A 24,635-nucleotide genomic window follows, 5' to 3' on the forward strand; every position below is an offset into this window, starting at 1 on the left:
TAAATATATACAGTATAAATATGAAGAGAATAAAAACAAATATAAAGTAAATAAAAGATGGTTTGAAAGGGTAGACTAGTAAGATCAGGAAAGACTTCATATAGAAGGTGGTGCTTTTGCAGTTTAAGGTTCTTGGGAAACCCCAAAATGCCAGGGGAAAAGGACATGAGTCTGCCTTGAAAGAATTCCACCACTCAAACCTTCTTTCAGTCTGAGTAGTTTATTAGAACACTGGTTGGGGTAGGCAAGTTTCCCAGTGAGTCTGTGCTATTATGATGCCAATAAAAGTGGGCCAGATTTTAAGAATCTGAGCAATTTAATGGGGGGGGGAAAGATGGACACTTTTATACAGAAAGACTGTGGGAAGTTCTGGATGAGATCTAGGGGTGGTCCTGGTGAAGACAATGAGAGTCAAAATGAAAGGGCAGTTAAAAGGATTATTGACTGGGATGGATTATGCCTCAGGAAATACCAGGGACTGGGTCATGTGGGAAAGTCCAGAGCCTTTTAGGAGCCCATCATTAGCACTCCATCAGTGCCTGAGCTGAGATGGGAAAGTAGAGTTTCTATGAGACAGAGGTGAGGAGGGAGTATATCCTAGCCATAGAGGATGGTTGATGTGGAAGCACTACAGGTAAGAGTTGGAATGGTGTGTATGAGGAATGGAAAAGGTAAGTTTCTGTTTGTTTCTTTTCTGGATTACACAGTCATACAGGAAAAGTAAAACACAATGAAATCTGAAAGATAAGTTGAGACCAGATTTTGGAGGGCTTTAAAAAGGTATATATTTGGTCTTAAAGACAGTAGGCAGCCATTAGAGTTGAAAGAGCAGGAGACAAGTATGCTTCAATCTGTGATTAAGGAAAAATCACTTTGACAGCACTTTGTGGAGGATGTATATATTTGTGTGTGTATGTGTATAAAATATTTAATATACACATATAAGGATATATGTGTACATGTATATACATACATACAAATACATGCATTTGTATATATACTTAAATATATATATATATACATACACATACTGTGTGAGTATATATACATATATATGTACTCATAAATGTAAAAATGTACCTATTTGTGTGCATTTCTGCTGTTCATCCTGTTTTTGAAGAGAACTAATAAAATCACAGGGTGATGTCTTGATGTATATGAATTGGATTTAAGTGAGGCAGAGTTGGGCAAAGTCATCAGCCTCACTTTCTCTTCCAGAGCAATAAAGGTCTAGTGGCAAGAAAACAGCCAAGATGACTGGTAATGGCTCAGGATTCAGTGGATGACCTTGACATCTTTGATGCCTGACCAATCTTTAAATGCTTCACAGCACCTGCTTCAGCCATCTTCATGGTCATTGGAACAAATTGTTCTCATCTGCCCATTTTGCCAGGGAATTCTTCATACTCTTAGGGTGGATATCTCCCTAACTCACCAACAAGTTTGAGGCCTATTGGTTAACTTCCACCTGGTTTAGCCCACCTGCAGAGATGGCTTTACTGGGATGTGGCCTCTGCCCATGCTACAACTTCTTGGAGCCATAGGTGAGAGCTGGGTGAATCAGGTGGACACCAAAGGTAGATGAGCAGCCCTGAAAAGGGCTCAGTAAGCCCTCACATGAGAGGTGCTATAGTCCTCCCTGAACACTCCATAATATTTTAGTCAACAAATTGTAGTCCCTTTTCTCATATAAGAATTCAGCACACTTTTATGTTAAAGGAAATATCCATTAGCATGAATTTCTTAGAGAGGCTGTGCGATGCAGTTGACAGAAGGACTCAGGTAGTCTTGGGTTCCAGTCCTGCCTCTGAAATATGTTATCCATGGCAACTGGCAAGTCACAAAATATCAAAGTGCTTAAGGCAGTTCTCTAAGATTATGAGTCAGAGGAAGTTGCCCATGTATGTCAGTGAAGGGAGTTTCCTAAATGGATAAAATCATATGGTCAAATCAAAACAAAACAAAATAAAATATTTTAGTAGATGAAATTGCATGTCTGGTCCCGCCCTATTCCTTGCCTCTTCCCCCAGATAATAGTTACACTGAATACCATTTATGGGAAATGTGAAAACATGCCCAAGAATTGCACAATGATGATGAAGTGTGGATCAGTTGAAATCTTTATCAAAGGATGGGGGTCCCCACAGTGGTGAAAGCAAAGATCCAACAAATATCAAAATAAAAAATCATTATGTAATATATGCTTAATCCTTATTTACTTATTAACTGGCAGATTGATTAAATTCATCAAATTTTCCCAGAGGTAAATTGCAAATCACTTTATAGAATAAAGTAACATTGGCTAACGAAATTGTAGCTCTGTGACTTCAAGGGATACCAGAGGCTATCTATCTAGTCCAACTTTCCCATTTTGTAGATGAGAACAACCAGGCCTGAGAGGTTAAGGGACTTGCCCAAGGTCACACAAGTACTAAATGTCTGAGGAAGGATTTGAACTGAAATCTTCCATATTAAGTCAGTACTCTTTCTAATATACTACACTGCTTTCCTTTTTGTCACCTGCTTAAGATTTCAAAATCATTAATACTGGGAATTTGTCCAGGAATGCTACTCCATTATCCTTGCTATTAAAATCATACATCATTTTCACAATGTATAACTAAAAGATTAAACTGAATTTAAAATATTTAATAATTATACATGTATGTGTTTGTTTGTTGTAAAATGGTCCTACCCAATTATTAAGGAAGTGTGGGAGAATGATGAGGATATGTTATTGTGTGATTCATATTTGAAAGACTTTTGTAATTTGATAAAATTATTAGTCTCAGATCTATAGTAGAGGAGGAGTCTAGAAAAAGAGCCCAGCCTAAGGGCAGAATGAAGAGGCTAGACTTAAAGAAGAGGTAGGAGGGCTATGTTTGGGATCCAGGAGAGAGGGTGTCTATAGGAGATGGAAAGATTAATAAGATGTAGCCCCTGTCCTCAAAGAGCTTACTGATTAGAAGTTATATAAAAATAATGATCATATAAGGTAGAATAGGATAGACCTCAGAATTCCCATTAGCTTTAAAATCTATGATCTTATAATTCAGTGCTCTAAGAGAGGTATAGGACAAGATGCAGTGCTCCTCCAGAAGCAGAACACATTAAGAGAGTCTGTGTGGGCATGGCACACACAGGAACACACACACTGAAGCAACAGTGAGATGATTTCCCCAGCTGGAATGCCAGGAACTTGACTGCCTCACATTAACAGCTTACCTTCCTAAATATCAGATTAATGGATTGATCCTGGTGTTTATAATCTGTGTATTTCTCCTCTGGAAATCATTGCCTTATTCCTCTCTAGACTGCTCCAGATAATGCCTTTTGCTTTGAATGGGCCCTACACTCTTGCATCCTCCACCTAGTAAATTTGTGTGACAGCTACTCACTCTCTTGATTTAGATGAGTATGGAGTCTTCTCCTACCCCACTCAAATTGCTTTTTTTTTTTTACAGGACAGTCTGCCCTTACTATAATCCCCTTATTATCTAAGAGATAGTTCTGTAAACCTATCAATCATGTTTTCACTAGAGTTTAACTGTTGTAAGAGAGATGGTTATCATTGGCAAGAAGCATGAATGAATACCAAGAATCAAAGGGAAGAAAAGAGAATCTTTTTGTGCTTGAGCCCCCTTGATTATAAATTCCTCCAAAGTAAAGGCCATGTCTTTTTTTGTTGTTGTTCAGTACATAGAGCATAGTTGATACTCCATAAATATTGGATGAGTTTAATGTAATATATAATATCACCTCTCATGAGGGTAACTACCTCAGGATCCAGAGGCAACTGATTTTGGGGTTCAAGTTCACTTTTATATTGAAAATTTGCCATCTTCTCCTTCTTCATCTTCTCCTCTTCCTCCTCCTCCTCCTCCTCCCTCTTCTTCTTCTTCTATTTCTTCTCCTTATTCTCCTTCTCCCCCTCCTCTTCTCCTCCTCTTCCACCTCTTACTCCTCTTCTTTTTCCTTCTCTTCCTTTCTTCTTCCTCTTTCTATCTTATTAGGTAGAGAGGGATTCTGTTCAGTGCTGATCCAAACAACACCAACACTGTTAAATTTGTGGAGAATCATTTTTGTTTGTTTTTCTTTTCAACAGCCCTGTTAGGTAGATAAGGGTAGGCATTGTTATTTATTTTCTAAATGTGGGAAAACTTAAGGTTGGGGTAATTGGTTATTTAACCTATGTAACTAATTAGTGATACTGCTGAATTCCTGGCCCAATGTTCTTTATAATAGGTCACAAAAATCTTCACAACTAAAGACATGTTAGTGTAAATTCATTTTCTCCAGAAGTAATTTTGAAATGTCCTTAGAACATATTCTCTTCCATAATAATTATTGAACTTCTGTACCTTTGTTTTCCAGAGCTCATCTTACAAGCCAACCAAGGACAGGCTAGATATATTTGGCCTAGTATAGACTGAAGCTGACTGCTTCATACCTATGTCTGTCCTAGATCCCTATGTGCCCAAGGATGATTAAGCAATAGAACATTTTGGGATTGGTGGGAGAGAGTAATGTGCAACTGTCTAAATATACCTATCACCATGTTGTACCTTGCCTGGTTTTGGACAGAGCCAGTCATTCATCTTGGATTTTTGTGTAGCTGATTAGCTTAGTTTGAAATTTATCTGCAATTATCCCATCACAATGTTAGAGGGGGGAAAATGAAGTGATCAATACACAAAATATATGCAAGGAAATCTACTGAATCTTAAAAATTCTTTAAAATATTAAAGCAATTAAATTAAAAAATTTAAAAACTTAAAGTAATCCTAAAAGATAAGTTCTTGTTGTTGTTCAGTTGTTTCAATCATTTCTGACTCTTCATGACTCCATTTAGTGTTTTCTTCACAAATATACTGTTGAAGTTTAGGTTTTATGGGGTGCTGTGACCCCAAAATCACAACACACTGGTCCTGCCCAAAAGAGTTAGAACACAAGCCTTCTTTCAGCCAAAGACAAGGTTTATTAGAACATCTGTCATATTGAGCAGACTCTTAAGGAGTCTGAACATTAGTGAGCTATTGGCTAGATTGTAAGAATCTGAGCAGTGACTAGATTTTAAGAATCTGAGCTATGGCTAGATTGTGAGAATCTAAGCATTGGCTAGATTATAAGAATCTGAGCACCTTAATGGAGACAAGATGGACCTTATTTACAGAAAGACTGTGGGAGGGATCTAGGAGTGGCCAAGTAGTTTAGGGTAACTGAAGAAGGAGTCTAAGGAGGATCTGGATGGAAGTGGCCAGAAAGCTGGGGTGAACAGAACTCCTAGGACCTGGACCACAGTGGCCAAGGAGAATGGAGTCTAGCTAGGATTAAGGGTGGGAAATGGCCAGGGGGCCTTAGGTAGGTGAGACAATGCAGGGGTAGGCTAGGTTAAGGGTAACAGAGAATTGGAGATTGGGTGTAACCACAATGAAAGGCTAGTTAATGGGATTATAGCCTCAGGCGACTGCCAGAGACTTGGCCATCTAGGAAAGTCCAGGGTTTTTGCTTTCTGGGGTCCAGATCCCAACCACGTCAATATTGGAGTGATTTGTCATTTCCTTCTCTAGCTCATTTTACATATGACAAAACTGAGGCAAACAGAGTTAAGCGACTTGTTCGAGGTCCCATGGCTAGTAAGTGTTTGAGGTCCAATTAGAACTCAGAAAGATGAGTTTTCCTGCCTCCAGGCCCAGCATTCTAACCAATGTGCCACCTAGCTTCCCCATTCATTCAAGAGTTCATATTTGAAGTTATGGGAAAAATATATATGCTTATGTTAGAGATTATGGTTTTGCTGTATTTAATAATGTGTGTATGAGGGGAATAATTCTAAATCAGATGTATTTACCAAATGCCATTTCTACACAGCAAAAATTTTGACCGGAACTATGTGTTGCTTTTGAAGAACATTTACAATTTAGCTATCCTTTAAGTCTTCTAATTTATGACTTTCCTAATGATGGGGTTGGGATCTCCACCCCAAAAAGGAAAAACCCTGGGCTTTCCTACATGGCCAAATCTCTGGCTTTCACCAGAGGCTATATTAGCTGGCCTTTCATTGTGGCTATGCACAATCTCCCAATTCTTTGTTACACATAACATAGCCTTAATTACCTCCATATGGCCCCTCCAGGCCATTTCCTACCCTTAATCCTAGCTAGGCTCCATTCTCCCTTGGCCATGTGATCCAGGTCCCAGGAATTCTGTTCACCCCAGCTTACTGGCCACTCCTATCCAGTGGCCTTCCTTAGACCCTTCCTCCAATCACTCTAAACTACTTGGCCACTCCTAGATCCTTCCCACAGTCTTTCTGTATATAAGGTCCATCGTGTCCCTATTAACATGCTTAGATTCTTAAAATCTAGTCAGTGCTCAGATTCTTATAATCTAACCAATAGCTTGCTAGCGTTCAGACTCCTTAAGAGTCTGCCCCATATGACCGATGTTCTAATAAACCTTGTCTTTGGCTGAAAGAAGACTTGGGTCGAATTCTTTTGGGCAGGACCTGCATTTTGTGATTTTGGGTCCCCGCACCCCTATACTCCTAAACCTTATCACTAGGTTCAGCAGAAATTCTATAGTAAGAACTATTCATTGGTCATACTACTAATGAATGCTGTTAGTAATATGTTGCTCTAAGTATTATGAGGGCTAAGATGAAGAACAACAAATTACTATGTTATGAACTGGATTCACTCTAGGTGGTCCACTTATCTTAACTGTTCACATTGGTTTACATCTTTCTTAAACTTTCTGTTAACCTTTTGTTCATAGTTTTTGCTTAGTGTTATAGTGCATGCTTTGAGGTTAAGGGTTATGAATGAATCAGTTGTTGTCCTTTGTTCTTGAGGAAGACCAAAATGACATCAGTATTTTGGGATCAAAGCACAGTGTGTCACATTGTGGCCCAAAAGGCTCTATCACAGGTCAGGCACAAATAGTCCATATGAACTTTTGGAGCAGTGATAACGATGGGGTGTGGCCCAAGCCTAGGTCTTCGCCCCTTGCCCCAAAGGGAATCTGGCTCCGCTTTGTCTACAGCCCCTCATCTCCCTTTGAAAGCCTTAGCTTACCTTTTACTCTCATTCAGATGCCTTTCAGTTCCTTCATTATCTATTCTCATCGTCTATTCAATCTCTTAGACATTCCAATCTCTGGGAATTCTCACCCAGACCCTTTTCCCAGACTCTTTTCCCAGACCATTTTCCCAGACCCTTCCCTGGTCACCCAAAGTATATAAGATTTACCCTGGCCCTCAGTGAGGCAGAGAATCTCCTGCCCAAAAGGCTGAGACCTTCTCATGCCCGCTCATCCTTACGGGTGTCACCTGGCCTATGTGTTTTATCACTAATAAACTTTTCCTCTGCTTGAAGAAGATTTGAGTTGAATTCTTTCAGGCAGGGCCCGACACCATGATCTTGGGTTTCCAGCAGCACTCCAAAAGTCCTAGACCTCTTCATATGGTTCCCTGACCAGGAAATGACTGCCAAATCTCAAACTCTTCTTCAGCCACGACTGGTAAGCCTCCCCTTCCCCAATTCCACCTGATGTTCTCAGGCTCTCAGTCCAGTGCCTCTGATTGAGCACTTGGACCTGGATTTCTAAGCAGCTAGCTAGGCTTGCCTTGGAAGTTTTTTCAGGCCTGACCTCTCAGGTCCCTTTAGGTCAGACAGCTATGTGGCTATCTTGAACTCTGCCTGATGCTCTCATGCTTTTGGTCCAGTTCCTATGCTTGAGCACTTGGACCTGGGTATACCTTCCTTAGCATAGAGGATGTACTCCCTATCAGGAAGCTTGGGTTCAAACTTCTCAGTTCTCTCAGCGCTAGAGAATTGGGAAACTGTTGGATGTATATTTTTTTTCTTTCTTTTCTTTTTTTTCCTTTTCCCTAAGCCCACAATGGGTCAATCCTTTTCATTTCCCAAGAATTTGCCTTTGGGCTGTCTTTTACTAAATTGGAAAAATCTTAGCTTCCGTAAAGAACTTAAAAAGAAAAAGCTGGTGTATTTTTGTAACATCGTTCGGCCTCAGTATCACCTGGAAAATTATGAGGTATGGCCCCTTTTTGGGACGTTACGGGTAAAGATCCTCTCAGAGTTAGAAAAATGTTGTTGCAGAGAAAGAAAATGGGTGGAGATTTCTTACTTAATGGCTTTTGTTGAGCTTTCTAGAGATCCCATTCTCAGAAAGAATTGTAAGATGCTTGTAGCTACAGACACCCCACTAGTGGTAAGTGGGGACCAAAGGGACCTTTTGGACGATCCTCTCATGGTTCCTAGGGTTATGGCATCCCCCTGTTCCCAATCTCCATCAGCACCACCTCCCCAGCACTTATCATCACCCCATTCTCCTCTGGCCTCTCTGGCTGTCCTCCATTCTCCCCAGACCCCCCCCTTCTGCTCATCTGGTCCCTCCATTTCCTCCCCAGGCCCCTTCTCTAGAGGCTACTTTAACTCAGGCCTTGAGCAAGGGCCTCGCCCCAGCCTCTACTTCCAGAGAGACCCCAGCTCAAGCTCCGGACGGGGTTCTCAACTTGGTGCCTCCTTCCCAGACCTCTACTTCTATCCAGACCCCTACTCAGGTTCCAGACAAGGGTCTCACCATGGTGTCTTCTACCCTATCCCTTCCCCTCCTCCAGTGTCAGGTAATCTTCTCCCTTGCCTTTTGAAAGCAGGTAAATTTTCAGAAGATTAAAGAAATTACTCAGGGAGAAAAGGAAAACCCTGCCCAAGATAGGCTAGTAGAAGGCATTAAAAAGTATTTGAATTTAGATCCTGACTCTACAGAAGGGGCAGCTATCCTTAGCATGTATTTCATTAACCAATCTGCCTCAGATATCAGGAGGAAACTACAGAAATTGGAAATGGGACCCCAAACACCTCAGGCCCAGTTACTGGAGATTGTCTTCGGAGTCTTTAACAGCAGGGACCTAGCTGCAGCAGAGGAGAAAGAACTCAGGCAGAGGGCTAGAGACAAAGAACATGCTCAATTCCTGGCTGCTGCCACAGTCAGGAAAAGACCGAAGGGTATTCCTGGCAACTTGGGCAGTGGGAAAACCTGCTTTTGATGCCACTGTGAGGGTCACTGGTCCAAGGAGTTTCCCTCCAGGGCACCCTCTTGGAGGAAGCCCAGAGACTTGGGCAGGGGAGGCCAATGGGAGGCTCACTGGTCCAAGGAGTGCCCCCCCCAGGGTGCCCCCTTGGAGGAAGCCTCCAAGATGGACACCTCCAGGACCTTGCCCAAGATGTGACCAGGAGGGACAATGGAGGAAGGATTGTCCCCGAGGTAGGAGAAGTGGTAGAGCAGCACCCCAGTACCCTGTCCTCCAGTCTTCTCAAGACTGGGGAAGACAAAGGAACCTGGATCCAGGCAATGCTCCCACTTTCTTCATCTCTCTCACTAAGCCCTGGTTGAGGCTGAAGGCAAGGTTACCCTCTTTATCATGGCTATGTTCTTTGCTTTAACCAATTACTCTAGCCCTATTCACCCCCTGACCCATCCCTTTGAAAGCTTTAGCTTACCTTTTAATCTCATTCAGATGCTTTTCAGTTCCTTCATTATCTATTCCCATTGTCTATTCAATCTCTTAGACATTCCAATCTCTGGGAATTCTCACCCAGACCAACTTCCCAGACCCTTCCCTGGTCACCCAAAGTATATAAGATCTACACTGGCCCTCATTTGGGGCTGAGAATCTCATGCCCAAAAAGCTAAGACCTTCCCATGCCCGCTCATCCTTATAGGCATCACCTGGTCTATATGTTTTATCACTAATTAACTTTTCCTCTGGCTGAAAGAAGATTTGAGTTGAATTCTTTCAGGCAGGGCCCAATACCATTATCTTGGGATGTCCCCCAGGAGCACCCCAAAGTCCTAGATCTCTTCAATATCTCTAAATTTGTGTATCTCCTTTTTCTTTTGAATGAATCACTGAATGACTGAATGAATGTGAGAAAAAAGTGCTTATTAAGTTCTTACTATGTGCCAAGCAATGTGCTAAATGCAGGATACAAATACAAAAAAGAATGGGAGTAGGGGTAGGGAATAGCATATATAGGGGAATGGTAGCCTGGGAGGTATATTTTGGTTTGGAAAGTTACAGAGTAGTGGATAACAGTGCAGATAGTGAGTAGGGTTTGGGTATGCCATTAGAATTGCAGTAGAAATCATTTTATTTCTTTTTAGTTCATTTAAGAGCTGCTTGTTGCCACCCAATTTGCCACATAGCATATTCCCATTCTTGGTAAGAACCCTCAAAGGTTTTCTGTGACTTTAATCAGATTGCTATGATGCTGCTGCTGATAACCAATGCCATGCTTTCCCCCAACTAGCCACCTTTACCTTTTTCTACATTTTCCCATATTAGATTAATTTACTCATAGCAAATACACCTAAAACTACAAATTCTCCTGTAATAGAGACAGAGACAATCTGAGAGGCAGACAGACACAGAGACAGAATGAGAGAGAGTGAGTGTGAAAGAGAGAGTAAAAAGGAGAAGGAAGTACTTTAAATTTCTCATTAGTCATGAATCTCATTATACTTGCCTTAACTTCTTTTTAGGCCCTGGGGGACATGGGCTAATGCAAAAAACTACAGCTTCCTTAAAGTCATGTTCTTACTAAGTCCCTTCTTTCCTATTTTCTAAAGGAAAGATAACCTAGAGAACAAATATTTGAACCCTGGAGAAATTTACTAAAATGTTCAAAGAATCAGTTAACTTATTCCTGTGCTTGGGCTGGTTGCTTAGATATTCTCCCTGATATTACTTTTTTTTTTAATCACAGTCTCTCAGCAATAGCAAATTTTTATTCATGCCCATGATGACTGTGATTTTCTAGATAGAGTTTTGTGCTTTGGAATTTGAATTGAAATGCAATTATCTTTTCTTTTTTCCCTTTCTTTCTAGGGAGATAACCCTACAAATTTTGATTTTCCATACATAGCCTCGTCTTCTTTGAATTGCAAATTTTCTTTTCCTGTCTTTTTTTGGGGGCAAGATTTATATTTGTCAAAATTTATGATTTACTGATATAAAGCGTATCTCTAGATACATATATGTATATGTTCAAAACATACTGTATTTAATGTTACACCATTGTCTAAAGGCTAATATTATCCTAAAGACTTGTTTAATGTACAGTAATTAATATGCACCAAAACAGGAAAAAAAAAAGCCCAACAGCTATTGTGTTCACTTCCTGGCATCACATTTTAGGAAGGATAAGAACATACAGAGGAGATTGACCAAGGTGAAAGGCCTTGAGTTCATGCTATATGAAAACCTATCAAAAGAACCAGGAACATTTAGCATAGAGAGAACACAATGGCTTTGTTTAAGAATCTGAAATTCTGGTATGGGGAAGAGGGATTACTTGTTCTTTTGGGGAGAGGCAGCTGTGGCATAGTGTATAGAAAGCTGATCTTGAAAACAGGATACCCTGTCTCTGACACATGCTGTTCGTACAGCTCTGGACAAGTCATTTGACCTCTTAGTGTTTCTTCCTGTATTCTAGGCTAAATTCAAAGTTGCAGAGAGGGTGGCAACCTGCACTAGTAGAGAGAATGTCCTTACCTAGGAGTTCTCTTCATCAGTAAAACCAGAGTTCAATGCCTAACCTGTTTGATTTCAGAAGGAAGTACTAAGAAAAATGAACAGAGGACATTTCAAGGAGGAAAATTTAAGGCTTGATGTCAAAAAAGGAAAAAAAGTACTTCCTTTAGAAGCAGAATGAGTTGCCTTAAGATGCCTTCTCCTCTAAGGTCTTTAAGAGCAAGTTATATACCCATTTGCCTATATGGTAAAGGGGAATTCCTTTTTTTTTTTTAGAACTGTATTAGATTAGATGACCGCTGAAGTCCCTTTCAACTCTGAAATTTGGTAATTTTGGCAAAATTGCAACCACTTCCCTCTTTTCAGCTCCATTCTTTTTGAGATGTGATCAATAAATTCATCACGTCAAATAGGGTCTTTTGCAATCATGAAATTAAACATACCCACACTTCTTGTTAGTCTATTCTAGGCTTCTGGTTTATATTGAGCCTTGGATATTAGCTCTTCTGGCAGATTTTCAAGCATAGCCCTGTGTTGAACACTAGCTGGAAATACATAATTGTAGAATCTTTGCCTTACAAGGGACCTTTGAAGGCTAGCTTATCTCCCCTCCCTCTAATGATGGAATCTGTTCTAAGGCAGATAGTCATCTAGATTACTTTTGAACATTTCCATTGATGTACAGTACTTTGTGAGGCAAACTATTTCATTATAGAACACCTCTGATTGAACAGTTAAAAAAAATCTACAACCCACTGATTTCTACTTGGCCCTGATTCTGTCCTCTAGAACAAAGAGAATAAATCTAATGCTTCCATTTACCAGTTTTTCAAATATTTTAAGTCAGTGATAAAAGAATTCAAATTAATTAAACCAAAGGTATCAAAAGATAGAAAAACCTTATAAATTACAATAACTTTACTTCATCTTCTCTACATATTAAAATCAATGAAATTAGTATTAAACTGGAAAACTACTTGTCAGGTTTATTTTAAGGTAATTCTTGCTCAGGTATAGGTTGGGCTCTATATGGCCTCTGAAGTTTCTTTCAACTGTAAGCTTTTGTGATTTTGTAAAATAGTTAAAACATTGTCTCCTTGTCCAAAAATATACTACCATATTCTTCTGGAGAGATACGTCACAGGGAGACCAGCTCTGGCGATATGACCTTACTCAAGTATTAGAGTAAACAAGAATGTGTTGAAACCTCTATGCCAAATTGTTTTTTAACTTTAGAGATTGTAAAATATATGTGCTATTTGAACTCAATGAGACCAATTACTGACTACCCCAAAGGAGTTATGGATGAAGAGGTTATACATGAGAAATGAAATTTGTAGCATTACCTCCCTGGGAAGAAGAGATGGAAAGAGATGAAAATTTTATTTCAACTCATGTTCCAAAACACAGAACTTGATCTAGAACATCATAATAGATGGATGCCTATCTTTTGTAAAGAAAAAAATCCAATTTCTTTTGGCTTTAGGATATCTTTCAGTATTTGAAGGGTAGGTGCACATGGAGGGAAAGTTCAAATACTGAATTTAAGTTAATTTGGGGTAAGGTATCACATGGTTGAATTTTACCTTGATCTTGAAAGGCTGAAATGTCTTAAAGAATCTGCCATAGAAAATTTGATTTGGGAGATCAGCTAGAGGCTGAAAGTTTGGGAAAGACAAAAGAGAGACTATGGTTTCTAAAGAGGCCAGATAATGACCCCTTTAGGTAACAGACTGACCCCAAGGTGAATAGGAAATAGATTAGAGCTCCCAATAGGGAAGCTCCCTTCCTTTATTGGAGTTTATGGAGGAGGCCAGCAAGAGGTAATAATTATTCTGCACCTAACTATTATATCAAAATGATAGAGAGTAGGAAAAATTGTGTAGGAGCCCTAGACTCCTATACTACATAAATGAAGCAGATTCAGAAAAGTTGTGATGTTTTAAGATGTCTGATTAAACTGACAAGGGATTCAAAAATGATTGGTTTGGGGAGAAGGAAATTGTATAAGTAGGAAGAACATATGTGAACATAAATAGCAAAGCCAACATCTAAAAACTAAGATTTTGGTCCTACATTGAGTTTCGAAGATCATAAGAATCTTGGAAAGTTGGGAATTGGGGAGAGTTTGGGAGAAAGGAGCAATAAGTTCTGTTTCATACATTTTGAGTTAGAGATGCCTAAGTAACATCCCATTCTCAATGTCCTAAAGGTGGTGCAGAACAGTAGCTCAGAAGAGAGAGTAAGACATATATAGATGAAGTAATTGTTTGCAAAGTTGATAATTAAACTGGAGGGAGTTGATGAGGTCACTAACTAAGATAACATCAAGTGGAAAGCTAGTGCTGGATATAGCTCTGCATTGTATCCATGGTTAATAAATATGACAAAGATGAAGAATTAGTGAGGGATTTAAAGACATAAACAGGAGAACCAAGAAAGATCAGAGAAGTTAAGAAGGATTTGGCTTAAGAAAGCATTACTAGATTTATCAATTAAGAGATCATTGGTAATTCTGGAAAGATTAGTTTCAGCTGAATCAGAAAGTTAGGAATCAGAATATAGAGGATTTAGAAGTGAGTAAGAGGAAATGGAGGTACCAATTGTAGGTGTTTTTTTCAAGGACTTTAGCAAGAAGTGGAGATAAGGTATAGGCCAACAGCTAGCAGAGACTGTTGAATTAAGTGAGGATTTTTGTGTTCAGTTTTCGGTTCTTCATTTTTTTCATTTTTATTTTTTTACTAGGAGACATGGATGGGTTCATTGACAAGAGGGAAGGGAAGTCAACACATTGGGAGAGGCTGAAAGTAAGGAAAGTGAGTGTGATAGTGGTGGTAATCTGCTAAAGAAGACAGGAGACGATGTAATCAAGGCTATCCATAGAAGAGTGGGCCATTGCAATGAAAAAGTCTCCCTTCTTCATCCAGGACTGCAGTGAAAGAAAAGATATTGATGGAACATGACTGGGTAATATGAGATGAAGAAAGGAAATATGAGAACCCTTAACAAATAGTCTCGTTTTCTTTTTCAAGGAAGTATTAAGCAAAACCATCAGCTGGAAATGTGAGAGGAAGGTATTTTTGTGGAAGAGGATAAGAAGTTGTGAAACATAGAGTGAAATAATTGATCAGTTAGGGAGGAATGGAATAATTCTCTTGACAGGACCCATTTTGGATTAGATAATATAGATTAGTAGTAGACTCAATAGTTTCTTGATTTCCCCCTGCTCTTATCAGCATCTTGCAAATAGGAACAAAGGAGGAGCATGAAGGGAATAACACATGATTGGTGTTTGGCAAGGCATGATCAAGACACAATAAAGGGTCAAAGGATATAGATTTCAATTTGAAAGATTTCAGTTCATTATAAACACAAACTTAATAACAATCAGAGTTTTGTAGAAGTAAAATGGGTTGTCTTGGGGAAATGATTTTCTCCAGCACTGAAAATTTTCATGTAATGACTAGATAGTTGATTTCTGAGTATGTAGTAGAAGGGATTCAAGTTTAGACTGGATGATTGATCTCTAAGGTGACTTCTTATTTGAAAATTCTGTTTTTTAATTTTTTCTGTCATTACTTACATAATCCTTCTTTTGCACCAAATTTGGGACTAGAGGATAGTGGGATAGTATGTTTGACTCACTTCCAATAGATTAATAGAGCCAAGACGTGGATAGTCATAAAGTTGAGTAACAACCGTTGGGCAGAGATGTTTTCAAATTTATCAGGAATGAAAAAGAACTTTGCTTTCCTTTTCCTTTGGGATCCAATTATATATTCTCAACCCTTTTTGCTCTCTTCCTATTCACCTTCTCCCCTTCCTATTGAAGAGATTCAAAGGTTAGGGGTCCTGGAACCCCAAGATTATGACACGCGGGTCCTGCCCAAAAGAATTTGACCTAAGCCTTCTTTCAGCCCAAAACAAGGTTTATTGAAGATTCACCATATTAGCTAAACTAGGTTATAAAAATCTGCGCATCTTAATGGAGACAAGATGGACCTTATATACAGAAAGACTGTGGGAGGGATCCAGGAGTGGTCAAGTAGTCTATGAGGTAATATCTAGGAGTGTTCAAGTAGTCTATGAGGTAATAGAATTCCAGGGAAATGGAGCCTAGGTGGGACCAAGGGTGGGAAGTGGCCTGGGGCCATAGGGAGGCAAGACAATGGAGGGCCAGGCTAAGTAATTGGGGGACTTCCAGTAGCCAAAACAAAGGGCCAGGCTAGGTCAAGGCTAACAGAATAAGGGTATTGGGTGTAGCCAAAACAATGGAATCATGGCCTCAGGGGAGCGCCAGAGATCTTGATCTAGTGGGAGAATTCAAGGATAGTCCAAAGGTTTTCTAGGGCCCATAGACAAATGGAGCCCAAATTGGGACAAAGGTCACACTTTGGGCCCATACCCCATCACCACCATCCCTGATTTGGAATACACTAATGTGTCTCTTTCAACTCTGGATGTCCTTATTTATTTCTCCATGACCTTGGATATTCAGACTTATAAATTGACTCAGTGATTCCCTCCACCAGAACAAAGGAGTGGGAAGGCACAGCCTCACTGTTGAGGCCTGGTGTCTCTGCATGTAATGATTGAACACATATTCCCAAGGATTCCTTTGGTGTGACCCATCCCACCTAGAGTCTGATTAATTACATCTATTGGCAAAGTGAGAGATGAGATTAGGTGGCTGTGGGGGTGGGGAGGACAGAAGTACTATTACCTTACTGAAAGAACTAATGCCTTTATTTTGTAGATGAGGGAATCCAGGCTCAAAGAAGTTCAGTGATTTGCCCAAGGTCACAGAGATGTTTAATGGGATAGCCAAACCTAAACCTACATCTCCTACCTTCTAGTCTAATGGCATTTTGGTTGTGCCAGGTTTCCTCTCCATAAATATATGAAAGTCTGTTTATTGTTTAAAAAAAATTACTATTGACTATGTGTGCGTGTTTGTGTGTGTGTGTGTGTGTGTGCACGCACACGTAGTGTGTCTGCCTGAAAAGACCATACACATGGCAAAATTGATTTTTGGCTTTTAGCTACAGCTACTCCTGTATTTTAAAAATAAATGAATCTTCTCATAATCCTTTGTTTTTATATCATCAGAATTTTTATGATATCCTCCCCTCTCCCCTTTCCCAGAGATCTATCTGTGTGGGACAGTGACCCTAACCCAAATTAAACTCAGAGACTTCTCAAGGTGGAAAGCAAAGGTTACCTTTATTACAATCTCTCCAGGTGGCTGTCTGCTCCTTCGATATACACATGAAGAGAGAGAGACTGGTCATGGTATAAGGGATGCCCCCCCCACCATGAAAACAAGTCTCCTCCCACCACTATCCCTTATTCCCCTTAATTGGGGCTGGGCTTACATTCTAACTGGGAAGTGGGGCTTACATTCCAGGCAAGAAATTCAAAGACAGGGAAAGAGGTGGGAAGCCAAGGGCAAAGGGCTCAGGTTGGGGGTGGGACAGGGCTTATTCTTTCTGTTAAGTGCTTAAAAACAGGGTCTGAGCTGAGGGGGATTTTGAAAATAATAATCAAAAATTATTGACCTTTTAAGGAGGCTTCACCTTTAAAAGTTCATCTCTCACATATCCCATATAACAAATAATATGAAAAGAAAAAAAGAAAACAGCAGCAAAACCAATAGATGAATCAAAAAAAATCTGAAAAATATCAGTGTTTCACAACCTTGAATGTCCCTGCTCTTTAAAAGGATGGGTTACAAGTGCTTTTTCATTTTTCTTATTTAGGACCAAACTTGTTCTTTTTAATTCTGCAACATTCTCTTTTGATTTTTGTTGCTTTTGATTTTCTTTTGTGTGTGGGAGCGTGGCTGATTTTTCTTTCATGGTAGTTCTTTCTATTTATATGTTTTGGTCATTGTATTGTTTTCTTGGCTCTGCCTGCTTCACTCTGTATTGGATCTTCATCGATCTCTCCAGTGTTCCTCTGAATCTATCATATTTGCCTTTTCTTACAGCATAGTAATATTCCATTACATTCATAGATAAGATATACATTCAATTTGTTTACAGCCACTTCATCTACAACTTGCTATTTTTTCTACTTTTAGTAAAGGAGCTTCTCCTTTTCAGGTTGATTGGTCATGAGGTTGGTTGCTCTTTTGTTAGTAGTGAACCTAATGTGCCACAGTGATCTCATATCATGTGTCCTTAACATTTTCCCAACTTTTCTTGTAGAGACACCATGCTACTACTTACTCAAGAAGCTGCTCACTGTGACCTCTACATGTAGATAGCCCCATTTTTTTAAAAAAAGGTATTTTACTGATATCTTTTGCTTTTATATTGCCTAGATTTTTCTTGCTATCCCTTTTCCTCCATAACAAAGAACTGAAAAGAATAGCAGAAAACAAGGGAAAAAAAGAACAATTCAACAAAACTGAATAACACATTGAAAAATATAACTTTATACCTATGACATTATAACCTTATGCTCAACACTTGTGCACCCCAACTTCTTCAAAAGAGCAGGTGGAAGTGTCTTCTCCCTTTCTCTCCATTTCTCTCTCTCTCTCTCTCTCTCTCTCTCTCTCTCTCTCTCTCTCTCTCCCCCTCCCTCTTCCTCTATCTCTTTCTCTGGATCTGTCTCTGTGTCTCTCTCTCTCAGCCAAGCCCATTCTTTATAATCAGCTTTATAATTCTTTTGCAATATTCAGATTAGAGTATTTTGAGTTTTTTCCTACTTAAATTGTTAAAGTATTGTATGTATAATAATATATGGCTCTGTTTACTTTTCTTTGTATTAGTTCATGCAAGCTTTTCCTCTGTATTCATCATGCCTTTTGATTCTTATAGCATAAGACTATGCTATTATATTCATGTTACAATTTATTGAGTTATTCCCAAATATAGGCATCTACTTTGTTTTAATTTCTTTGTTACCTTAAAAGTCTTGGCATAAATATTTTGATACACACGGAGATTAGATAAGTAGGTAGGTAGATAGAGATATTTATATACATGTGTTTCTATATACATACATATGTGCCCATATATGAATTATGCATATATGTATGTATTTTCTTCTTGTCTCTGACCTCCCAAAGTACATGCCTACTAGCAGAAACTCTTGGTCAGAGGAAATGAACATTTTAGTCACCTTATCTTCATAATTTCAAATTGCTAATTGGTATGACTATACTAATTCATGACTCTACCATAATACACTAGTGTGCCTATCTCTCCACAAACCCTCCAATCATGACTAGTCTGTTCTGTCATCTTTACCAATTTGCTAGATGTGAAATGAAATTTCAGAGTGCATTGATTTCCCTTATTATTCTGACTTGGATAATTCTTTCACATAGTTGCTAATAGTTTGAAATTTTTCTTTTAAAGAGTACTTGCCATTTTTGACCACTTGTGCAATAGGGAATGACTTTTCAAAACTTATTTTTTTAAAACCAATTTCAGCATTAGCAAGCTAGCAATCTTTCTAATTTCCATAGTTAGCAGCAGCAGACTTTTTTTTTTTTGCAAAGCAGGCTAGAGAAAATGTCTGGTTGGTTAGGTCATGATGTTGACCACCTAAAGTATTTTTACAAGAGTTACCACTTACTCCTAGACAGTCAGTGGTAACAATCCACATGATATCATTAGGAAATCATTTTATATATATATATATATATATATATATATATATATATATATATATAGTTGGAAGGTGCCTACTGAAGCCTGATGGTCTAGCTGACAACTTTTAACCTTTGGTCCCACAGACTCCCAAGGGGTCCATGGATAGGTTTTATGGAGTCCGTGAAATTCTACGGGAAAATATTACATTTCTATTTTCACTAACCTCCAACTGAAATTTAGCATTAGCTTCAATTATTTAAAAAACATTATTCTGAAGAGCCCATAAGGTTCACTAGATTGTCAAAGGAGTCCACTACTCAAAACTATTAGGATTGCCTGGTGTATTCCAGTACTGGCTGTTGATAACCCGTGTCAAACTAGATGACCCTATGCTCCCCAAACCCTTGCTGCCTTTACATGATTTGGTGCTTTTGTTCAAGCTGTTCTGAGTGTCTATTTTAATTTTCATACTCCCTTTTACCTTGTGAATTTCTACTCATTCTTTAAAACTCAACTCAAATTCCACCTCCTTGTCAAAGTCTTCCTTGATCCCTTTCCCTTCCCATCACTATATTTTGATTTTAGCCCTCTCATGCAGAGAATGTATCTTAAAATTGCCTCTTTGCCTGAGCCTGGTCACTAGGCCCTAGTGCCTTGCTCTATATCAAGTAGGAGAAGTTAGATAAATTTTGTTGTGTTTTTGTCATGTGTAATTCAAAAAGAAACTGGTAAAAAAAAATAAAGTGGGCATCTGTTTCAAGTAAAAGTCTAACAATCGCATTAGAGTTAGACAACAGCTGCTCTCGACCTGCTATTTGGTCTTAAGCCTGATGCCACATTAATATTATCTAGCATAATACAATATCTTCAGTACCTGTGTGATTATTGTGATTGAGTGATTTGAAGCAAGTTCTTGGAGGTTTCAAAGAGTTTGGGTTCCAGGAATGTCTCTTATAGCATCCTTAAGCATCACTGTGTAAAATCTATTGAATCCCAGTGGACTTACCCTCAGCTCCCATTATTTTCCAGTGATGTAGAAGCAGCAATCTGGTGATGTTCTTCCAGAGCCAAATGGGGTTGTTGCAATTAATGATGATAACCACTCATATTTGCATAGTGCTTCATAGTTTTAAAAAACATTTTCTTAAAATGACTCTGTACAATTATTATGCCCATTTTGTGGTTGAGTTAATGGAAGATTGAGAAGGTTCTTAGTTAAACAGTGTAATTGGCTGTAAATGGTTTGAATAGGTGGAAGTGGAGCTAAAACTCAGGTTTTAGAGCTCAAAGTTCAACATCTCCCTGTTTGTTTGTTTTTTCCCATTTATTTTTAAATGTAATCACATACTTTAAATCTAGAGGCTTTGCTTTAGTCCTCCAAATGTTGGAGGAAAGTCTATGTGAATGTTTAAGATTCCAAATATCAGTAGGTACATTACAGGGGCATTTATTTTTTCTAACTTTCCTAAACATTCAAGCAAACTCTTATTCTTATCCCATCTTTGCACTGGCTAGTTAGTGAAATTGGCTAGATAGAACATGGTGCTAATAAAAATGTCATAGGTTTAATCTTTTTGTAGGCTTATTATCATTTCTTTGTGTCATGACCATAAACCCTGCTCCTTATCCTAGTCAGCTGTCTTACAAAAGTGCATGGTGTTAGATGAGATAATGTGGCTATACCAGTGCAAATCTGTCACCGTTACCAAAACAGCTCCTCCAAGGACCCCTAACTGATGGTGAGTTTCAGTTTGTAGAGGTTTTGTGATAGCATGGGTGGTCTATTCTCATTAATTAGCATTCTTTGAGATGCATTTTAATATTATATATGTATATGTGTATGTATATACACATATGTATATTGTGCATGTATATACACACACACACACAGACACTGTCACAAACATTGATGGGTAAGTCAAAGAGAATCTTAATCAGAGTATGGGTTCTTATTGGGAAATGTAAGTGTTGGTTATAAGATAAAGCACAGATTTTTGAGTGCCATTTTTTGTCATTGTAGCATAATCCCTCATACAATTTAGCTAATAGAAAGGTACAAACATAATATTAGATTCCCACCACCACACCACTACTCCCTGCTGATGGGGCATATATTACTGGCCAGATTATCAGACTCTTCACCTGCCTCTACCAGTATCACCATTGCTTTTTTTTCCATTTTAGATTAAATACAATTCATTCTGAGAGAGGCAAATATTTTTCATGTGGTATGAACTGAATTTTCATGTGAGATATACAGAGAAACTTAATAAGTGATTATGGTCCCGGAATTACAACCGCCATTGTACTCTAATTTGCATGATAAACAAATACCTTTGTGAGTTCCCTCTGAAAAGGTAATCACATACTGTATTTAAATAGACTTGAATCTTTAGCTTAATTTAACTTTAAAAAGAAACATTTATGGTCTCTTTAAACCCTTGTTCTGTAGTTTTATTTCATTGATTTAAGGTTCCTTTTTTTAATGCACACATAATGACCCCACTACTAATTAACTTAATTTTAAAAATCAACACTCACAGTTCCATCATTAAGAAAAGAACCAGATCTTTAGTCCATTAGCAGTTGTTTGTAATAGCACATCTCAATTGATTAAACTGCAGATTTTTTTTATAGGTCTTGTTTTATAAATTGAGTCTAGTCAAGTAAACATAACATTTGGTAATAGTCTTCATAGCAACTGTCAAAATGACTTATTGTTTTTCCAGGCCTGCATTCTTTCAGAATTAATAATACATTTGTGCCCTTTATAACACTTATTATTGATGCCATAAAAGTTCTCTAGGTTTAATGAGTAGATGTTTCATTATATTATATGGTTCTGTTGACAGATAGAAAATTTTTCTAATCTGTTTCTCTTTTCCTCTTGATTGAAGGATTGTAAATATGCAATTAGCAGCTGAAGAAGTAAAAGAAAAAAAGTCAACTGTCAAGTATCTCTGTTGAAAGACATGTGATGCTTCAACATAAGAACAACAAGACAAAAAGCATCCTTTCCAACAAGCCCTAAAAGAAGTTGCATAACAGCTGTGTAAACATTTGGTTAATTTTTCTAGTGGAATAATGGTTTCTATTACCTTCAAAAATTTGGAAGTCCAAGCAAATAGACATATCTACAAATTTGTCTAAGGCAAGAGTACTCATGTACTATTGTTATCTTTCTCAATATCACGAATTTCAGGAAGCCATTGTTGAGTCAGGAAGAAGCTTTATTAAAGACCTGGGAAGGCCAGGCGATCCATGCATGTAAGAGCACACATGTGGGAGCACATGTAGCAATGCACACCTTTTTATTCCCTAGTCCCCATTCAGATTTCCTTTCCCTGTTTCCCCATTCATTGGGTACTAGAGAGATTACAGCCTATCTGAAGTGCCTAATTTCCCCACGTGAGTATCTGCCCCTAATTACAACTCCCACTTCCCACAATTCAGGAGACCCTGACCCTTACTTGGGAATACCCCTTTTTATGTTAACCTCAGAACTAGTTTTCCTGTCTGTTAGTCCATTCACCACCAAGAGTGTTTTCTTATTCTAATATAACTCCCCTTTGTTCAACTTCCACCTATCCCCTAGACTGCATTCCTTAAGGTTTCCACTTGGCTTTTTGTGGAAATAATAATAATAATAAAGTTAAAAAAAAACTATTTCTCTGACTCCAACCTTTGATTGAGTGATATGCAGAAGCAATATCTGTATATCCCACACTATCAATGAATGATACTCTGCCTGTGAGGTTTATGAAGTCATCTGCTCTTGATTCCATGGAATGATTATTCAATGTTGATAGGATCGTTTACTTTCCTAGAATAGAAAGACAGAATTGTTGAAGTGCTGGGACCCCAAAATCACAACAAGCAGGTCCTGCCCAAATGAATTTGACCCAAAGACAAGGTTTATTAGGACATCTGCCATATTGGCCAGACTCTTAAGGAATCTAAGTATTTGTACTATTCCTTCTTTTGACCCTGTCCCTCCTCAGAAGTATTTGCTTCTGATTATCCTCTTTCCCATTCTGCCCTCCTCTCTATCACCCCTCTGCTGTCTTGTCCCCTTTTCCCCCTATTTTCCTGTAGGGTAAGACATATTTCCATACCCAATTGAATGCATATGTTGTTCTCTCCTTAAGCCAAATCCTATGAGAATAAGATTCCCTCATTCCCTCTCACCTTCCCCTGTTTCCCCTCCACTGTGAGAGACTTTTCTTTTCTTTTCTGTTGTTGTTTTTTTTGTGAGATAATTTACCCCATTCTACCTCTCCCTTTCTTCTCCGAGTATCATCCTCTCTCATCCCTTAATTTTATTCTCCAGATATGACCCGTTAATCTTCAACTCACCCTGTGCCCTCTATCTATCTATATATACATACATACAATTTTTTTCCTTCAACTACCCTAATACTGACAAAGTTCTCATGAGTTACAAATATCATCTTTCCATGCAAGAATGTAAACAGTTCAATCTTAATAAGTCTCTTATGTTTTCTCTTTCCTATTTACCTCTTCATGTTCCACTGGAGTCCTGTATTTGAAAGTCAAATTTTCTGTTTAGCTCTGGTCTTTTCATCAGGAATGCTTGAAAGTCCTCTATTTCACTGAATGACCATTTTTTCCCCTGAAGGATTATACTCAGTTTTGCTGGGTAGGTGATTCTTGGTTGTAATCCTATCTCCTTTGCCCTCAGGAATATTATATTCCATGCCCTGGTCCTTTAATGGAGAAGCTGCTAAATCTTGTGTTATCCTGATTGTGTTTCCACAGTACTTGAATTGTTTCCTTCTGGCAGCTTGTAATATTTTCTCCTTGACCTGGGAACTCTGGAATTTGGCTACAATATTCCTAGTTTTCCTTTGGGGATCTCTTTCAGGAGAGATCTGTGGATTCTTTCAATTTCTATTTTGCCCTCTGGTTCTAATATATCAGGGCAGTTTTCCTTGATAATTTCTTGAAAGATGATGTCTAGGGTCTTTTTTTGATCATGGCTTTCAGATAGTCCAATAATTTTTAAATTCTCTCTCCTGGATCTATTTTCCAGGTCAGTTGTTTTTCCAATGAGATATTTCACATTGTTTTCTAATTTTTCATTCTTTTGGATTTGTTTTACAGTGTCTTGATTTCTCATAAAGTCACTAGCTTCCAATTGCTCTATTCTAATTTTTAAGGAAGTATTTTCTTCAGTAATCTTTTGGACTTCCTTTTCCATTTGGCCAATTTTTCTTTTTAGGGCATTTTTCTCCTCATTGGCTTTTTGGACCTCTTTTGCCATTTGGGTTAGGCTTTTTTAAGGTGTTATTTTCTTCAGTATTTTTTTGGGTCTCCTTTAGCAAGCTGTTGACTTGTTTTTCATGATTTTCTTGCATCACTCTCATTTCTCTTCCCAGTTTTTCCTCTACTTCCCTTACTTGCTTCTCAAAATCCCTTTTGAGCTCTTCCAAGGCCTGGGACTGATTCAT

The 24,635-nt window shown here is 38.5% G+C and overlaps 1 long non-coding RNA gene across 1 annotated transcript; it reads left to right on the plus strand.

Moving 5' to 3' along the window:
• The first annotated feature begins 470 nt into the window (after positions 1–470).
• On the plus strand, positions 471–22,780 carry LOC144456702 (uncharacterized). The gene is made up of 4 exons (XR_013485720.1): positions 471–634; positions 17,767–17,845; positions 20,797–20,903; positions 22,062–22,780. It is a non-coding gene; the product is annotated as an uncharacterized LOC144456702 (long non-coding RNA).
• The last annotated feature ends 1,855 nt before the right edge of the window (positions 22,781–24,635 follow it).

The sequence above is a fragment of the Phascolarctos cinereus genome, unplaced genomic scaffold, assembly GCF_003287225.1.
Source record: "Phascolarctos cinereus isolate Bilbo 61053 unplaced genomic scaffold, phaCin_HiC Scaffold_4;HRSCAF=312, whole genome shotgun sequence".
Taxonomy (NCBI): Eukaryota; Metazoa; Chordata; class Mammalia; order Diprotodontia; family Phascolarctidae; genus Phascolarctos; species Phascolarctos cinereus.